Source organism: Oryctolagus cuniculus, chromosome 15 (assembly GCF_051225735.1).
Source record: "Oryctolagus cuniculus isolate XC-2025 breed Fujian yellow rabbit chromosome 15, ASM5122573v1, whole genome shotgun sequence".
NCBI classification, from domain to species: Eukaryota; Metazoa; Chordata; class Mammalia; order Lagomorpha; family Leporidae; genus Oryctolagus; species Oryctolagus cuniculus.
This window is the reverse complement of record NC_142881.1, coordinates 7,982,501-8,000,042: the sequence shown is the minus strand read 5'-3', so window position 1 is coordinate 8,000,042 and position 17,542 is coordinate 7,982,501. Positions and strand designations below refer to the sequence as shown.

The window sequence follows — 17,542 nt, the reverse complement described above, 5'->3', positions numbered from 1 at the left end:
CGGCCCCTCTGCCCGGGCGTGTCCAGCTCTCGTCATGCTCTGTTGAACAAACGGGAACCATTGAGCCCTTCGAGCCATTGCAAGGACATTTATAAAACAGGACTTTCAATCCCCGGGGGGAGAAACCAGAGCGTCTACCTGCAGGAGACACACGTGTGTGTACACGCGTGCTCACACACACACAAACACAGGCATGCAGTGAGATTCCGGAATCTGGGTCCAGGAAGCGGGGCTGTGCTCTGGTGTCGATGCTAAGGTGCCGCTTGCCGGACCACGACCGCAGCCCACAACGGAGAGCCTGGGTTCCTGTTCAGCTCCCGCTTCTTGCTAATGAGCACCCTTGGAGGCAGTGGGTGACAACGCAAGTCCTTGAGTCACTGCCGCCCACCTGGGAGCCCTGGGAGGGGTCCCAGCTCCCGGCAGACGCTCCTCCGCCGTTGCTGAGGAAGTAAACCAGCGATGGGAGAGACTTCTTCCTCTGTCTCTGTTTATCAAATAAATACTAATAAATAAGTAAAAGCGAGCCAAAAAACTCTGCGGGGCTCTTTTCTGTGCTACTTTTCTGTCTCAATGCACGGATGTCACTTACACCATCCAGAAAATCACAGTATAAGGAAGTGAGGGGTAACTGCAATCAGGCAACTGGCTTCGTTTCTTTCCCAAACTGGTTGATTTATGCCTTGTTGTGCTTTTTTTTTTTTTTTGACAACACAAAACTATTAATTATGTGTGAAAAGAACAGTGAATTAATCCCAAAGAGTCCAGCAGCCTTTACAGACCTGAATCCTATGTTGAGCCCCTTTAAGACTAGCATAGGAAATCAAGGCAGAATAAAGCCCTTTAATTTGAAAAGCGCATCTATAGCATCCCTAGGATGTCCGCGGGGTCGTCATTCCGAAAGGTTAAGGAGGACTTTATTTTTTTATATTCACGACGTATTTCCCAGTTACAGCTCACCATGGTGCATTTCAACTTATAAAGAGAAGGAGATAAAAAGGGGGGAGGGGAGCTTTTTATTCACTTTCCACTTAATTTCCTCGCCGCCACGCCAGTCCCAGCTTAATGAATGTAATTGCTACCTTTGATGAAAATACTATTATCAAGATCACACATTACATTGGAAAACAGTTTTTCTTTAAACACAGCTACTGCAGCCTCTAATTATGCATGTAACAAGTGTCTCTCGGACAAAAGAGCATGTTGTCTACAATTGCTAGGAATTGGAGCAAGGCAAATTCGAACAAAGGACAGATTAGACTTGCTCCTCGCTCCACAAAGCCCATCCCTCTGATTAATTTCCTGCAAAAACTAAAACAATTCTCTCAAAAGGCGCTCACCCCCTTTTCCAGAATGATCCATATGCCATTTGGGTCTTTCTATAGGATGATAATGGCCCCCGGTTTGAACCCTTGTTAGAAAATAAGAAAGGGCTTTTATGAATTTCCTTTTTCATATGCAAATGAGCAACACAAGATCTTGAGGGATAATGAGCCCCCCAAAAAGTGACTTCTCGGTGGCTATGAAAGAGCTCGGGGGTGGGGGAAGTCTGCCGTGAGCACCGTCAACCCAATTATTTTATTAGCTTCAGGAAACGGGGCGCCCTGGAAAACACCTCCGAGCCGGCAGGGGCGGCCTTTGGTAAGAGACACCGTCCTGACTTCTGCGTGAGGGTCGTCAGCTGGGCTCGTGCGCAGACAGAGCACGCTTGGCAAGCGTTTGGCAGGACACGGGTTCCAGTTGCTGCGGCTGCTGACGGGCAGGCTGCAGTGGGCAGTTATTGGCGAGAGCTGCCTGGTCTCCACTTCATCACTGCCCGCGTGTGGGAGTGGGGCTGAATGAGCCTGAACACGCGGCTGCTCCACAGCTCTCCGCCACGCCAGAGGAGGAAGCCACCTCTTCGTGCGCGATCCGGGCTCCGCTGTGAGCACGCGGTGCGGTCGGCTGCGAGTTCAAATCCCCGCTCGCGGTGTGTCTCGGACGAAGACTGTCCTGTGTCTGTATCTCCCCAGTGTTAGAATGAGGGCACCCGGAGGGTAGTAAGGACGGAACGATGTTTGGGAAATGTTCACAGTAAGGCCTGGCACGGGGTGAGCACTCAGGGAATTGTTCTCAGCACTGGTATCAGGGAAGACCCGGAAGACTGCTGGGTGCCCCTTGTGTCCTGGGGAAATGGCGACCTCACAGGCTGAACCTGACTCCTGTCCAGAGGTGAGACGGCCACCAGAAACCAGCTTAAGGAGGGCACGGGTAGGTCTGGCGCCCCTTCTGGTGGCGCTCTGCATGTCTTCTCTCAGGACGGCTCTCTCGGGTACCGTCCAGAAGGGACCAGCAGACAGCACAGAACAACGCCCGCACCTTCCCGCTCTGCCTTGCGGGAGGAAGACCTGGGTACCGAGGAGAGCCGCCACGCTCGCAGCCCCTCGTCTCCCGGGACTCACCACCTGTGTCCTCAGGTCCCCGGCGTGGGCAGCGCACGACATCACAACGCGGTGTTCACAGAACAACTGACGTCTTTGGGTAGCAGCAGCCCCTGGACCGCGCCCTCAGCTGGATGCTGGCCTCTCGGACTGCGCCATTGCATCGTCTTCATCATCTGTCTCACGCGTGGTTGGACGCCCCCAAGGACGTGCTGCAAAGCCCCTGTAAGCGGCCTGCAGGATAGAGCTGCAGCTCGTGCCACGGTTGCAGGATTTCGGGGCACTGGGAAAGTGATGCAAACCCATCGGCAAATGGGAAACTGACCGTCCTGGAGTTGAACGAAAAAAAAAAAATGGGCCAGAGGGATGACACAGGAGACACTCAGGCTGATTTGGGTGTCACGGATTAAAGACACCATCCTGAAAATGCAGGAAGCCCCTGGATACATCTGCCAAAACGGCACTCTCCGAACCACGCTGTGAAAATCACCCACAAAGACCAGCCCACGGCGTGCGCCATCACGCAGTCTTCGCAGAAAAACGCACGCCCCAGGTTAACGCTCTGTTCATCCCTTGCTGGGTCCAAGATGACAGATGCAGCGACAGCCTGAACGTGAAAAGTAAATTGGCCACCATTCATTTGAGGAGGGACTGCAAGGGGTTTTTTTTGAACCTTAAGTTTTAAGACAAATTCTGCATCAAGCCTCTTTTGTGGCCTTTTTTTTTTTTTTAAAGGGAAGAGGGTCCCTGTTTTAAACAGATCTGTTTAAAGCAGGATTTTTTTTTTCAGCATCCATTCTGCAGGATGACCTTGTGACCTTGTGGAGGTATCCCCGGGCATCCCCAGGACGCAGTCCATATATTCTTACATCAGCGGCTCAGCACCGTAGAGTGCAGTCACTTACCGGACCCTCAGCCGGCATGAGTGGGAGACTCACACACACACACACACACACCACACACACACACATGCACACACATGCGGGTGTGCGGGGTCACCAGGTCTGTTACCCTGGTGGGGAGGGCTTTGCCTACAGGCAGGACAAGGGTCCAGGACTGGTGGCCAGAAGGGCAGGGGCCAGGGCGTTGACTCAAGTCCAAGGCTTGGACGTAAGCGGGACTGAGGGCAGCCAGGGAGGCTGCCCCAGGATGGCCTCAGGCCCATCCCAGACCAGCGCAGCTGAACCTGCCCACACGGTCAGGGCCACCCTTAGGCACCATGCTGTGAGCAATGGCGGGGGGGGGGGCAGGGCAGAGTGCAGAAAAGCCAGGGCGCACCCCCAGCTGTTCTGTTCCCTTCCCGAGCCTTCCGCCCTTCAAGCAGCCCCTCACCCCACCCAGCCTAGCTACAGCCCGGAGGAGGCCCACGCAGCACAGAGCAGCCACGGAGCCACGGAGGGCTCCCCAAAGCCCCGCCTGTCCCAAGCTGCCTGCAGCTCTGCAGGGGACAGCACGAGAGACACACGCGCTCCGAGGCGGCGGCTCCGAGCCTTGATGGCAGTGCAAATGACCGGCCATTTCCTGGTCCGCTGGTTAGGGAATGAGCACAGTGCGGTGGGCCGGCCCATCTGTCTTCCGTGCTCTTCACCGCCAGCGGCAAGGTGGAATCGGCACCTAACCTTTGAGTCCATGAAGGGGAATGCCCCAAACACTGCGGGGAGGCTCGCGCCTTGCGGCGGCCGCCGCATGAAGGGCTCGCGGGCCCGGCCTGACCAGACGGCAGCCAAGGGAGCGGTCGCCCACGAGGACGGGGCGCAGGTGCGCAAGGGGCAAGCGGTGGAGGAGGGAGCCCTGGACGAGAGTGCCGGGCGCGGCTTCGCTGCCGGTTCTGTGCCCCGTTGTAGGAGCAGGTACTTGTCCTGTCTTCCATCAGCCAAACAGGGTCAGCCCAGCAGGGGTGCCTTCCCCGGGCCTTCTCCCTCACCCCCAGGCCTCACCTGCTCCGCCAGCCCCTCCCCTCCCTGCTGTCCCACGGGCCCCTCAGGCTCCATCCCAGCTCCCCCCGTGATGCCCGGCATCCTCCGTCCCCCGTCTGCTGTGGGGGGTGACCTTGGATGAGCTCTTTCACCGATTTGGGGTTCCGTGTATTTAGCAATTAAACAGATGGTGGCATGGAGGGGTCGTGGCTTGGCAGACCACCCCGATCTTCCAGAAGCCCCCAGAATGCTGGGGGTGGGAGGATTACTTTCCAGCCCAGTCTGGCAGAGCGCTAAGTTTTGCTCCATGGGAACTGGCCTTGGCGATTCAAAGGCCCGGTAGCTTGGGGCAGTCACCACAGGAGAGGACCCTGCTACAGAGAGGGAGGGAGGGAGGGAGGGAGAGAGAGAAAGAGAGAGAGAGAGGTCTCCCATCTACTGGTCCACTCCCTAAATACCCACAACAGCCGGGGCTGAGCCAGGCCAAAGCCGGGAGCCAGGAGCCCCATCCCTCTCTCCCAGGTGGGTGGCAGGAACCCCAGTACTTGGGTGATGTGCTCTTCTGCTCTTTGTTGCTTTAGCTAAGATACCGGAGAGGTGCTTCTTGGGGGAGACAAGGTTTGTTTCAGCTTTCGGTCTGGAGATCACAGCTCAGGAGCTGGTGGCCCTTTGACCAGGTGTGGGGGAGACTGGTCACGGCACGTGGTGAGCCAGGAAGCAGAGAGAACTGGACAGAACTCGAACGCACACACCCGACCCTCTCAAGACAACCACCCTGATGCCTAAAGACCTGCGACCAGACCCCGCAGTTAGAGCAAGTCTCTACTCTTTTAAACAGATTTGTTTATTTATTTGAAAGGCAGAGTGACAGAGAGAGGGGGAGAGACAGAAGGAGACAGATCTTCCATCCACTGGTTCACTCCCCATAGAGCCGCAACAGCCTGGGCTGGGCCAGACCGACGCCAGGAGCCTGGAGCTCCATCCGGGTCTCCCACGCGGGTGCAGGGCCCCGAGGACTTGGGCCATCTTGGCTGTTTTCCAGACACATGAGCAGGGAGCTGCAACAGACGCAGAGCAGGCAGGATTGAACCGCCCTCTGATACGGGAGCTGGCATCGCAGGTGGCGGCCGGACCTTCTGTGCCACGTGCAGGCCACACAGAGCATGTCTCATCAAGGTTTGCCGAATGGGGCTTGCGTTGTGGCGTAGTGGGTAAGGCTGCTGCCTGTGACGCCAGCATCCCATATGGGTGCCAGTTCTAGTCCCGGCTGCTCCTCTTCCCATCCAGCTCTCTGCTGTGGCCTGGGAAAGCAGCAGATGGCCCAAGTGCTTGGGCCCCTGCACCTATGTGGGAAACCTGGAAGAAGCTCCTGGCCCCTGGCTTTGGCCTGGTCCAGCACTGGCCACTACGGCCGTCTGGGGAGTGAACCAGCAGATGGAAGATCTCTCTCTCTCTCTCTCTCTCTCTCTCCTTCTCTCTCTGTCTCTCCCCCTCTCTCTGTCACTCTGCCTTTCAAATAAATAAATAAATCTTAAAAAAAAAAAAAAAAAGATTTGCTGACTGAGCGCATGAGTGAGCAGGCAGCTGTGGGGGCGGTGTCCCAGGGAGCGAGGCACTGCAGGCAGTCGGGTGGCCCAGGGTTTGGGGGCCGCAGTGTGGGTGGGTGCAGCAGCACCTAGCACCCCTACCTACTCAGCCCACAGGACCTTGGGCCTTCTCCCTAGCAGCTGTAACAGTCACTGGGCTGTGACCCCAGAAGCCCGCTTGACCTTTCCACGGGTTTGTTTGAGACCTAGCACATCACAGGGGTGTAGCGAATGCTCCCAGCAAGGACTGATTAGATAAGGTGGGCGGGGGGGGGTGCGGGGGGTGCAGCTCCAGAGGCCCAGCCCCTCCCAAGGCTGCCACACAGAACACAGGCGCTCAGTTAAGCTTGAATTTCAGGTAAACAACAGTACTTTTTTTTTTTTTTTTTTTTGACAGGGTTAGACAGTGAGAGACAGAGAGAGAGAGAGAGGTCTTCCATCCACTGGTTCACTCCCCAGATGGCCACAATAGCCAGAGCTGCACCAATCCAAAGCCAGGAGCCAGACACTTCCTCCTGGTCTGCCATGCAGGTGCAGGACCCAAGCACTTGGGCCATCCTCCACTGCTTTCCCGGGCCACAGCAGTGAGCTGGACTGGAAGAGGAGCAACCGGGACTAGAACCCGGCGCCCATATGGGATGCTGGCACCTCAGGAGGAGGATTAACCAAGTGAGCCACAGCGCCGGCCTCCAACAAGTGCTTTTTAAGTCAGTGTGTCCCAAATATTGCACAGCACATACTTACACTGAAACAATTGTTTTTTTTAAATTCAAATTAAGCTGATGTTTTGAGTGTTTTTGCTTATTTGTGAATTTTCTTTGATTTTTCCATCTTTTTTTGTTAATTTAGGGTTTTTTTGTTTGTTTGTTTGCTTGCTAATCTGGCATCCTCCCTTCCCTCTTTCTTCTTTGCCATATTTATGCATAATTTTTAGCATCAAGATGACCTCCGAGTCCCAAGATGGCTGCTGCTGCTCCGGCCTTCATATTTGTGACTTAGGAAAACAGAAAGATAAAGGGAGGAGTGACAAAAAGACACCTGCCTCCCACCTCGGTCAGCCTCTCTCAGAGGGGTTTTCTGTATGAAATACGGGCGGGGTCTTTGATAGCAAGGAATGGCTTATTTTTGTTAGGTGTGATAGTTATTTAAAAATATTTCCCTCCCTTTTTATTTTTTTATTTTTTGGAGATCCATCCTAAAATATTTTGAGATGTCATGATGTAATTGATTTTTAATTGCTTGGAGGTGGAGGGGGAGAGCAAATATGGCAAAATGTGAACAAGCATTAAGTGCGGGAGACCGGCAGAGACGGGCACCCGTGCCCCTAAACCTGCTCCGAAGTTTCCTAACAAAACTTTCCATTTTCTTTCAAGTCCCAGGGAATCTTTGCCCAACACTTGCCTCCTCCCCATTGGCCACCCCCGGCAGAAAGGGATGCTGGGAACTGTAGTCTTTGAGCCACACACCCTGAGACTGGGGTTCAGCCCCGCACCCCCTGCCCAGGCCCCTCTCTGGAGCCCCCTGCACAGCACACAGAGGAGCGGGGGGCACGGCGGGGCACCCTGACACCGCCTGCCGTCCCTGCTCGCCTGCCCCCTCCAACTGGGACGCTGGGTCGGCCTCTCGCCCAAGCCGCTGAGCCCCACGCTCTGCCCCCTCTGTTAGCTCCTTGCCGGGGTGCAGGGCTGTGGCCGCTGCTCGGAGGGGAAGACGCAGCCCTGCCCCTCCCGTCTCCAGGCTCGCGGGCTGGGCCCACGGTGTGCCGCACACGCCCTGGCTGGAGGCCACGTGCCGCGCTGTGGGCCCACAGAAGACAATGGGGCACCTTGCTTTGCCTTGCTGTCCCAGCTGTCACCCAGCCCGTGCACGGGACAGGACCCGGCCAGGGACACAGCGGGCTTGGCTGCTCCGCCTGCCCGGCACCCCGTGGGCCTGCCGTGAGGGTTCGGCAGGGCCGGGAGGCGGGAGGGCACAGGCGCCCCAGAAAGGAACAAAGCAGGAATCCATGCTCCAACAAGGGCCAGCCCTGAGTAGGAAGTGTCTTTCTGAAACGATAAAAATATTCTAAAACTGACTGTGGTGGCGGTTCTGCACACGTCTGCGAGAGCACTGAGACCCTTGCGCTGCACACTGTCAGTGGCGGACCACGTGGGAATCATGTGGATATGAGAATTACACCTCAACAAAGCTGTTTGTCAGGGCTGGCCCGTGGCATAGCCGGCTAAGCCCCACTGCAGTGCTGGCATCCCGCAGGGGTCCCAGTGCCGGCTGCTCCACCTCCATCCAGCTCCCTGTGATGGCCTGGGAAAGCAGCGGCAGGTGGCCTAAGTGCTTGGGCCCCTGCACCCACAGAGAAGACCCGGATGGAGCTCCTGGCCCAAGCCTGGCCCAAGCCTGGCTGATGAGACCATTCGGGAGTGAACCAGCAGATGGAAGCTCACTCTCGCTCTCGCTCTCTCTCTCTCTTCCCTCCCCCTACCCCCCTAGCTCTGCCTTTCAAATTCCTTTCAAATAAATAAATAAATCTTTTTTAGAAAGAAAGAAACCTATTTTTATAGTAAAAAAAAAAAAAAAGCACTCTGAACGTGGGAGAGGTTTTTATCCACAGCAAAACACTCTTAACAAGACGTTGACTTGGGTCTCAGCGTGTGCATGTGTGTGCATGTGTGTGTGTGTGTGTTGGGGAGCGGGGGCAGGGGGCCGAGGGAGCCCTAGCGGAAGGTTCCCAGGAGGCCTGGGCATCCCAGAAGCCGAGTGCGGCGGGATCGGCGCGGTGGGGAGGCCCCGGGCAGCAGGGGGCTGAGCTAACGCAGTCACTTACACACGCTGATCGCCTCCTCCCAGGGCTCCCGGCGCGAGATCTATGAGCCAGGAGGAAGGGAAAGGAGTTGAGGTTTAAACTCTTATCACTAAAGTGAGTCTCCCTGTACATTAAAAACTATCCGGGCCCCGTGGCAGGAATGGACTCTGTTCTTGGGGCATAAATTTGTGTGTGTGGAAAAAAGACTTATTGGTGAATTTCGCAGTATTTTTCGTTGAACTGGCAGTTGCTAACCATTACACCAGTATTTATTTGATTCTTAAAGAGTACAAAACCATGGACCACAAATAAAGAAGATGGAGTAATAGTTTGTGGCTGGGCCACTAGCTTTCAACTTGAAATGAAGTGTCCAGTTTTGAGTTACTGTGTCCAAGCACCATTTGTACAGCTTGAAAAGTGGGGGCATTTTTCCCGGCTGTCAGTGTGACTGTAGCTCATTCCTGTGAATGATATCGCTGAAGGACCAGTTGTTCTGCTGGAGCACCTCACTCATGACCAGAATATATTAAATGTATTAATCTGTGCCCGGCAGCGTAATTTAGGGAGACCCTCTATTTGACACATTCCCGCTCATCCTTGTTTTATTGCTTGCTCCTGCAGGTTACAATGTCTCAAAAGTCTCGCTCCTCAATGAAGTTAAAATTACTTGTCACCCCATAGCATATGCAGTTGCGGGGCTTATTTTGCTGTCAAAATTACCGCCCTGCAACAACACGAGACGGTAATGGGGACGCGGCGTGATTTACCGCCCCGGGGGGCTCGGGGCTGGGCAGCCACGTGGCTGGGGGAGCCGCGGCTGCCTGTCAGGCCGGGTCTGTGTCACCGCACACACGTGAGGTGACACGAGGCGACTGGGGACGCTCGGCCACAGTGAGGCTGAGCTGGTTTGAGGTGGTAGGGGCGGGGCAGGTGGGTGAGCCCCACCAGGCAGCGTGGTGACTGCTGTCTGCCAACACGTTGCCCGGCGCTGGCTGCGGAAATGTCTAATTTTCAGGCTAATGGGAGCGGCCTTGATTTACAATTTGATGCGCTATTGTTCTGCCCTGCCGAGCCAGCGGCTTGAATGTTTATGATCGCAGCTAACAAGAGAAGGCTGTGCGTGGTGACGCAGTGACGGATGCCGGGCCAGGGAGAGCGGCCGTCCGGGGAGGCTTGCACCCCGTGGGAGCCTGGGCCGGGGGCCGCGTTCGGTTATTCTTGGGTTCCAGGTGCCTTTGCCTTCGTGGGCCCTTTCTAAGGCCAAGTACACTTTCTGGTTGCATTGGTACTGACACACAGTCTAGGCTGCATCCTTCAAGGCCGTTTACTCAACAGGACTCTGCTTTCTTTCAATCTTAAGAGAAAGGGAAATTATATTTCCACGAGCCCTGGGCCTACTGTGTGTGTGGTTTTTTTTTTTTTTTTTTTTTTTGGGGGGGGGTGGGGTGGGGTTGGGAGGGAGCGGGCCCTGGCCAGGGCTAAAGGAGCCACGCTTCCAATCGCTGCCCGGAAGGCCAGGCCAGTCGGCCAAGGCTGCTGCGGGGGTACTTGGTGACTTGGGTGACGTCCACCCTTCTTCCTCCCCTCCGTGTATTTGTCTTCATTTTAAATAAATAGGCCAGGGCCTGTGCTCTGCTTGGTCCGGTGCATTTGAGAGCTGGGGCCGATTCACGAGGGCCGGAGCAGAGGCTGCACCTGTGGGTGCGGTGGGGCAGGCGGAGGCTGGGAAAGGGCGGCAATGATGGCCGCGGCTGAGCCCAGCGACCCAGCACCGCCTCTCCCCCCGCCCAGCCTGTGCCGCCGGCAAGGCTGCAGAGCAGTTGAAAGGGCAGCCCTGTCCCCGGTCAAGCAGCGGCCATTAATAATGTCTTCATCTGTGACAGTGACAAACCTGCGGTAGTTGAGGGGAGTTTATTAAGGTCACTCTATAAATAAGAATTAAAATTTTTATAAAATGGGTTGACATAGATGAACAGACGGACGAATTAAGGGACTGGGAGAAACAAGAAATATGAGCGTGGACGACGATCGCCCAGAGTCGGGACGCTAGCCCCGCCACGCCGCCTCCGGCCTCGCTCCGGGTTCAAATTTCAAGGAGTGGCTTCAGAACTTGTAAGTTTCCTCCAGATAGGCCCTGGCTAATATTTTATCTTTTAATGCCTGCTCTCTCCACTGATAAAAAGAATCGCAGCCATTTCTCTGTGTCAAGCCTGTAACTTGGAGCTGGTAAAATTCAAATGTCTTGACTGTCCTGGGGCTGCGTGCGCGGCCTCCCTGGGGGACTGGGAGGACTCGGCGCCAGGCCTGGGGCCCGGGGCAGTGCTGCTTGGTTCCACCCACGGGGCTCTCCAGCAGTTGGGTTGTTTTTGCAGCTGCTCTGTGTCTGTGGGTTCAGGAGGACTCAGGCAGGTTCGTCTGTCTCCACTCACAGGACACGTGGCGTGCAGCCGGGCGAGGCTGGCCGGTGGTCACGCAACAGAGACAAGCAGAACTGGCCACTTCCTACTCACCGATCGATCGATCGTGGGGAGAAGGCAGTGGGCAGACAGTCCCCGCCCTGCAGGAAATGGCGTTGCTGTTCCACCCACCCGCAAGGCCCCGCGCGAAACGGAGCTCAGCGCGGCTTCCGTCTCAACAGGGAGCGTCCTGGTGGCCCTGCGGAGCCCGCTGAGCCTTCAGTGTTGGGATTTGGGCCTGGTGGGGGCTTCATGCCAAAGAAAAGAGTAAGCGTCACCTCTTTCTGAAAGGACACTTAGGCAGACTTCCCGGGGCGGATAATTCTCAGTTCGGCGGCGTCATCAACAAATCAGAACGGCCTGGCTGGAAGCAGGCAACAGCCAGGCTGCGGAGTCCTCCTGCGGCCTCTGTTGGCTCTCACGGTCAAGGTTCAAGCTGCAGCATCTCGGGCCGCAACACAGGCCATCCCGCGTGGGCGCCAGTTCCAGTCCCAGCTGCTACACTTCCCCCTGCTAGCCCCCTGCTAATGCACCTGGGAAAGTGGCAGAAGACGGCCCAGCTGCTTGCTCTCTGCACCCATGTGGGAGACTCGGGTGGAGCTCCAGGCTTCTGGCTTCAGCCTGGCCCAGCCCTGGCCGTTGTGGCCATTTGAGGAGTGAACAGTGTGAAGAAAATCAATCTCTCTCTCTCTCAACTCTGCCTTTCAAATAAATAGCATGAATCTTTAAAATAAAATGAAATGAGGTCCTTAGGGTGGGCCCTAATCCAGTCTGGCCAGTGCCCTTCTAGGCAGAGGAGGTGAGGACGCAGCGGGACAGCAGGGAGACACCGCCTACAAGCCAGGGAGGGAGGCCTAGCAGAAACCAGCCCTGTGGACACCTTGGCCTTGGCCTCCAGAGCAAGAAGACATCGGATGCTTGTGGTGCGAAGGACCCCAGCAGAGGGCGGACGTGCAAACATGCTGAGGGTGCAGCAGGCTGTGGCACTCCGAGGAGCCGGGGCGCCCAAAGGGCACGGGGTCTGCCTGCTGGGTCGTCAGGACCCTAGCGTTCTTTGCCCCAGTGGGAATGGGTACCCTCGTGGGAGCCTCATGGTGGCCTTCCCCGGCTCCTGGCTGCAGAGGTGGGCACTCAGGTTCTGCTTTGCCTCAGTGCAGGTCCAGAGCCGATTCCAGTTCCGATCTCCCGGGGGGGAGCCTTCTGCACCCCACTCGCTTGCTGGGTGCCCTGCTCTCCCGCAAACCCCGGGCTGGCCGGCTTCCCAGGGCCGCCACAGGGCTGGCTGCTGGGGAATCCACCCAAGCTCAAAGTGAAGGCCCCTCAGGGATGTTTCGGAAGCTCTTGGCTGACGCTGCAGCCTGGCTGGCTGACTAATGGTCCCTGGAGACCCCAGGTCGCAGTCCCTTGAACATGTTGATTCCTTCTGGGCCAAGACTACCTTCAGGTCATCTCGCTGGGGGTGGGCACTATCCGGACAGCCCCTGTATCCTGACAGAGCGGAGATTTGACCCACACCGAAGGGAAGGAGATGTGGACAGCTGAGAGAGTCGGAGATGTGGCGTGGGCGGCCACAGCCAAGGGAAGCAGCGGCTTCCAGCGCTGGCAGAGCCTGGGAGGATCCCCCCCACCCCGGAGCCCTGCGGGAGCCCGGCCCTGCCCACACCCGCATTCTGCCCTCCAACGACGTGGGCAGATTCTGTTGCTTTCAACCACCCCGCTCCTCGAAGTCTGTCACAGCAGGCGCAGCAACCTCAGAGAGGCAGGCCAGGGCTGCAGGTGGGGCCCGACACCTGCCAGCGCTCGGTCCCTCTCTCTCTCTCTCTCTCTCTCTTTCTGAGCCTCAGTGTCCTTCCATGTGCAGCGGGAATGACGGCCAATCCCATCCCCCTCGCTCTGCACTCGTTCACCCACGCTCATACATATTAGGGTCACAGGGCATGCTCCAGCCCGATGTGGGGCAGCGTGACGTCACAGCCTCAGGTCGGCCTTGTCATCTGGGCAGCCCAGCTGTTCACCCAGACATGCCCATCTGATGGACCCAATTTGAGGGCAAACGTGGAGGCCCCGGGGAACCATGACCGGCCTGAGGAACCCCGACAGCCAGGAGACAGGGCCGTGGTAGGAGGGAGGGAAGAAGGACTTCACGCTGGGAGCAGGAGCCCCGATGTGTCCCTGGGAGGTCTCCCCTATCAGCGATCCCCAGGGGCACTGCCCCTGTGTCACCCATGGCGACCACTGCCCTGGTGGGTGCCGGCCGTGCGCTCCAGTCGGGGAGGCCTCGGTCTCTGCAGCCCACAGCACCCACGCACGAGGGGCTGACGGAGCAGGAGGAAAGGGGAGGTGGGAACGGGACCTGTGCATCGAGGTGAGCTCGCCAGGAGGAGGAGGCGGCCTCCAGGGAGCCAAGCAGGCTGCTCAGGAGCCGCCCACTTCCGGCCCGAGAGCACGCAGGTGGTGTAACAGGAAGCGGACATGGCTGTGCCACCTGCCGGCACCTGCCTTGGGGGCGCCACTGAATGGCCGTCGTGCCCTCGCCTGGGTCCCACTCACTTGCTCCACCTCCACGGCCGCAGCCCCGTGCGTGGTCCTTGCCCACCACTGCCTCTCCAGGTGAAAAGGAAGCAGAGAAAGTGGCTGTGCCCGGGGTCCCCTGGGGACACCAGGGCTTGGGGTGGGAGAGTTGGGCCCGAGACTCCATTGCCAAGGACCCAAGGGCAAGGACCTGGGCTCTTTCAGGTACCGGGAGCCAAATGCAGCGCCCAGTGGCCAAGCCTGGAAGGTGGGGGGGGGGGGGATGCAGGTGCCCCTCCCCCCTCCCTGCGCCCGCTTTGCTGGGTGACATTTTAATCAGTTCCAACGGGAAGGAAATCTTGCCCTAATCACCCTCTGAAAATCTTTAATTGTTAAACTCCCTTTTCTGCAGCTTCAGGTTTCATTCTTTGTAAACAATCCAATTTTACGGGCCCTGCATCCTTAATGTGGCCGAATCACCCAGGAAGTTCCACCTTCCCCAGGAAGGGGCGTTCGCCGGCCATTCCTACCCCATTACCCACCGTAATTACGCGTATTTTTACTCGGGACTGTGAAAGTGCCTCGTTACAAATAATTAAATTCAGCACAACGGGCAGTGCACCGAGAAGACACAAGCCCTGCTCACATAAAAGCACAGAGCGGCCGTGGTGGGCTTGGCCATCAGGGCTGCCTTTGTCCCGCCCCAGTCAACCGCCTCTTCATTTTCCCCCACGAAAGAGCCCGAGGATGCTCCTGTGGCCACCCCACGCGGGTGGGCCCGAGTCGGGACACTTGCGTGTGAGTCCTGGCTCTGCTTTTTTAACCCACTGTGTGATCTTAGGTGAGGTCTCTTCCCCAGGGCTTAGTTTTCCCATCTGTGCAGTGGGGACAATAGGAGCACTAAGTTCTGGCCGTTGCTGCTTTACAAACTGGGAAAGGCTGTGCAAATGACTTGCAGACCAAACCCAAGACCTGAGGCCCGAGACAGCTGCCTTGCGGGTGTAGCTGGAACCCTCCAGCCCACTGAGGCCCTCCCCCGGGGCAGGGCCCCCCGCCCGCGCCAGCAGAGCCCCGGGAGTAAGTGTCCGGCATCTGTGTTTCACTCGTATTTTCCCTGTCCACTAGTGTGGAGGCCCAGAAGCGGGTGTTTCAGAGAGGGCCACGGGGCTTCCAGCTGCACAATCGGACCCCCAGGTAGGATTCGGTCATACGGTGGAGGGCGCGGAAGTCGGTCCCGAGTGAGTCTGAACTGTTGGAAGAGGCTTTAGCAAACAGCACACAATTCTTGAACGGACCGATCGACGACAGCCATTTGCGGCTCGCGCTTCGGGAGTGTGAGTTGAGATTCGGTTGGAACGTCTTGCACTACAGAGCCCGTGAATGTCTTCCGCTTCCTTAGACCCGAGGCTGGATCCTGGTCAGACAAGAAGGCAGAGTCTCAATGGCACAACGCCCAAGTGGAGACTCGGGCTGGAAGCCGTCTGCGCGATATGCCGTGGGATTCCCGGCCCATGTGGATTTATCTGGGCTCAGACATTACCAAGCCATTTCGGATTTCCAGATGCAGCTGTGTAGCGACAGGACAGCTGTCTTTAAAGAAGGGGCGGCATGGCAGGCCCTGGCCATCTTAGACATCATCAGTGGATGCCCACACCCCGCCACGTGGAGTGGTCCTGGAGCAGATTCTTTTATTTACTTGAAAGGTAGGGAGAGGGGCCAGCACTGTGGCACAGCAGGTAAAGCTGCCGCCTGCAATGCCGGCATCCCATATGGGCACCGGTTCAAGTCCCAGCTGCTCCACTTCCGATCCAGCTCTCTGCTATGGCCTGGGAAAGCAGTAGAAGATGCCCCAAGTCCTTGGGCCCCTGCACCTGCGTGGGAGACCTGGAAGAAGCTCCTGGCTTCGGATCAGCGCAGCTCTGGCCGTTGTGGCCATCTGGAGAGTGAATCAGTGGATGGAAAGCCTCTCTCTCTCTCTCTCTCTCTCTCTCTCTCTCTCTCTTTCTCTCTGTAACTCTGTCTTTCAAATAAATAAACCAATAAATCTTTAAAAAAAAAAAAAAAGGAAAAGAAAGGCAGGGAGAGAGAGAGAGAGAAGTGTCGCTCCCCCTCTTCGTGGAGGAACGACACTAAGCCCTGCCTAGGCTTCATATCCGAGTCACGGCACCATTATGTCGCTCCCCCTCTTCGTGGAGGAACGACACAGGACCCTGCGCTGTTCTTTCGTCTGCTCGGCCCTTCCAGGGTTTGCTGCTGGTTCTTCCCGGGTTGGCTACTGTCCCTTCCACCTCCGTGGAAGGGCGGTTCCCCCTGGCCACTTTCCCCACTTCCGCAGGGGAGCGGCACACCACCGGCCGGCTCTCTCGGGGGCTGCACAGGTGTTCCCCTTAGATGTTCCCCTTAGATGTTCCTGGTGCATGCCGTCTCTCTCCTCCTTTATAGTCCTCCTCTGCCAATCCCAACTCGGCTGCCCACACGCCGAGTACGCTGCTCTCCTCCAATCAGGAGCAGGTCCTACAGTTTATTGGTTGAACTGGAGGCAGCTGTGTAGAAGCTGTTTCCTCCTCTCCCAGCGCCATATTGTGGGAGAGCAGATGCATAGAATAAGTCTTAATTCCAGTAACTTAGTCTAGTCCGGGTTGCTCCCCACAGAGAAGAGAGAGAAGAGAGCCCTCCCATCCACTGATTCACTCCTTAAATGCTTACAACAGCTGGGGCCAGGCCAAGCTAAGGGCAGGGGCCCAGAGCTCAATCTGGGTCTCCCATGTGGGTGAGGTGACAGGGACCCAAGGACTCGAGCCGTCACTGCTGCCACCCGTGGCATGCATCAGAAGGAGGCTGGAACGAGGAGTGGAGCCTGGCGCTCCGCATGGCCGCAGGTGTCCACACGCCCGCCCAGTGCAGAGTCCACACACGGCCCGTTACTGCCTCCTGCTCCGTGCCCAGCTTGTTTGTGCGGTGCCTGATGATAGCTTTCCTTTGGGGAAAACGCGAATTGCCAGAAACCCCTTCGGATGCCGCTGAGGGGCCTGGGGAGCCTGCACAGCGACAGCGGGCTGCTGTGACAACGGTGCCCACCTCGAAGCTGCAAGCGGGCAGTGACTTCTCCAAACAGGAGGGAGGCAGGGCCGGCGGGGGCCCTGCCCTGTGCTGGCGGCCTCCCCGGCCAATGGGTGCGTTTTGCAAACCTCCTTGCTCCTCCGCTGCATTACCCGGCGCCAGATCTGGTCCCCGTCTCCCTCAGGACAAAAAGCGCTATGGCAACTGGAAGCGATCGTTGCGATTAATCACTGCTGACGTGCCTCGGCTTTGCCGCTCAGGTCCCTGGGTACCCGGGGGTGGCCCTGCTGCCTTGCAGCCGAGGGGGACCTGGGACGTCGCTGGCCTCTCAGAACCTCAGTGTCCTTGTCTCTACAATGGGCGCGCTGGTAGTGATAACTGCGGCAGCAGTTGTGCCATTAGGCCCTCGGGAAGAGTAAGCGGGGTTACAGGGTGAATCGCTCAGCGTTCCGGACACTTTGCTGTTCTGTCCCAGGCCTTTCACTCGTGTTACTCGCACTTCACCCTGCTGGTGGTTTTGTGTACAATGAGTGTGACTGCTTCCTACTTCCTTTTTTTTTTTTCCTTTAAGATTTATGTATTTATTTGAGTGGCAGAGTTCCAGACAGAGAGAGGTCTTCCGTCCCTGGTTCACTCCCCACCTGGCCGCAATGGCCCGAGCTGAGCCCATCTGAGAGGGACTGGCCCTGTGGCCTGCTTGCCGCTCTAGCCCCCATGGAGCTCGGACACGTGCTGTGGAGTGGACGTGGCTTCAGGCTGTCTGAGGCTCCAGGAGCTGGGCGTGGTCTGCTCCGCG

General features: G+C 57.2%; 1 pseudogene; it reads left to right on the top strand.

The window, feature by feature from the left end:
* Positions 1-4,046: 4,046 nt before the first annotated feature.
* Positions 4,047-17,542, top strand: part of LOC100354390 (proteasome subunit alpha type-5 pseudogene) — a 22,279-nt pseudogene continuing 8,783 nt past the window's right edge.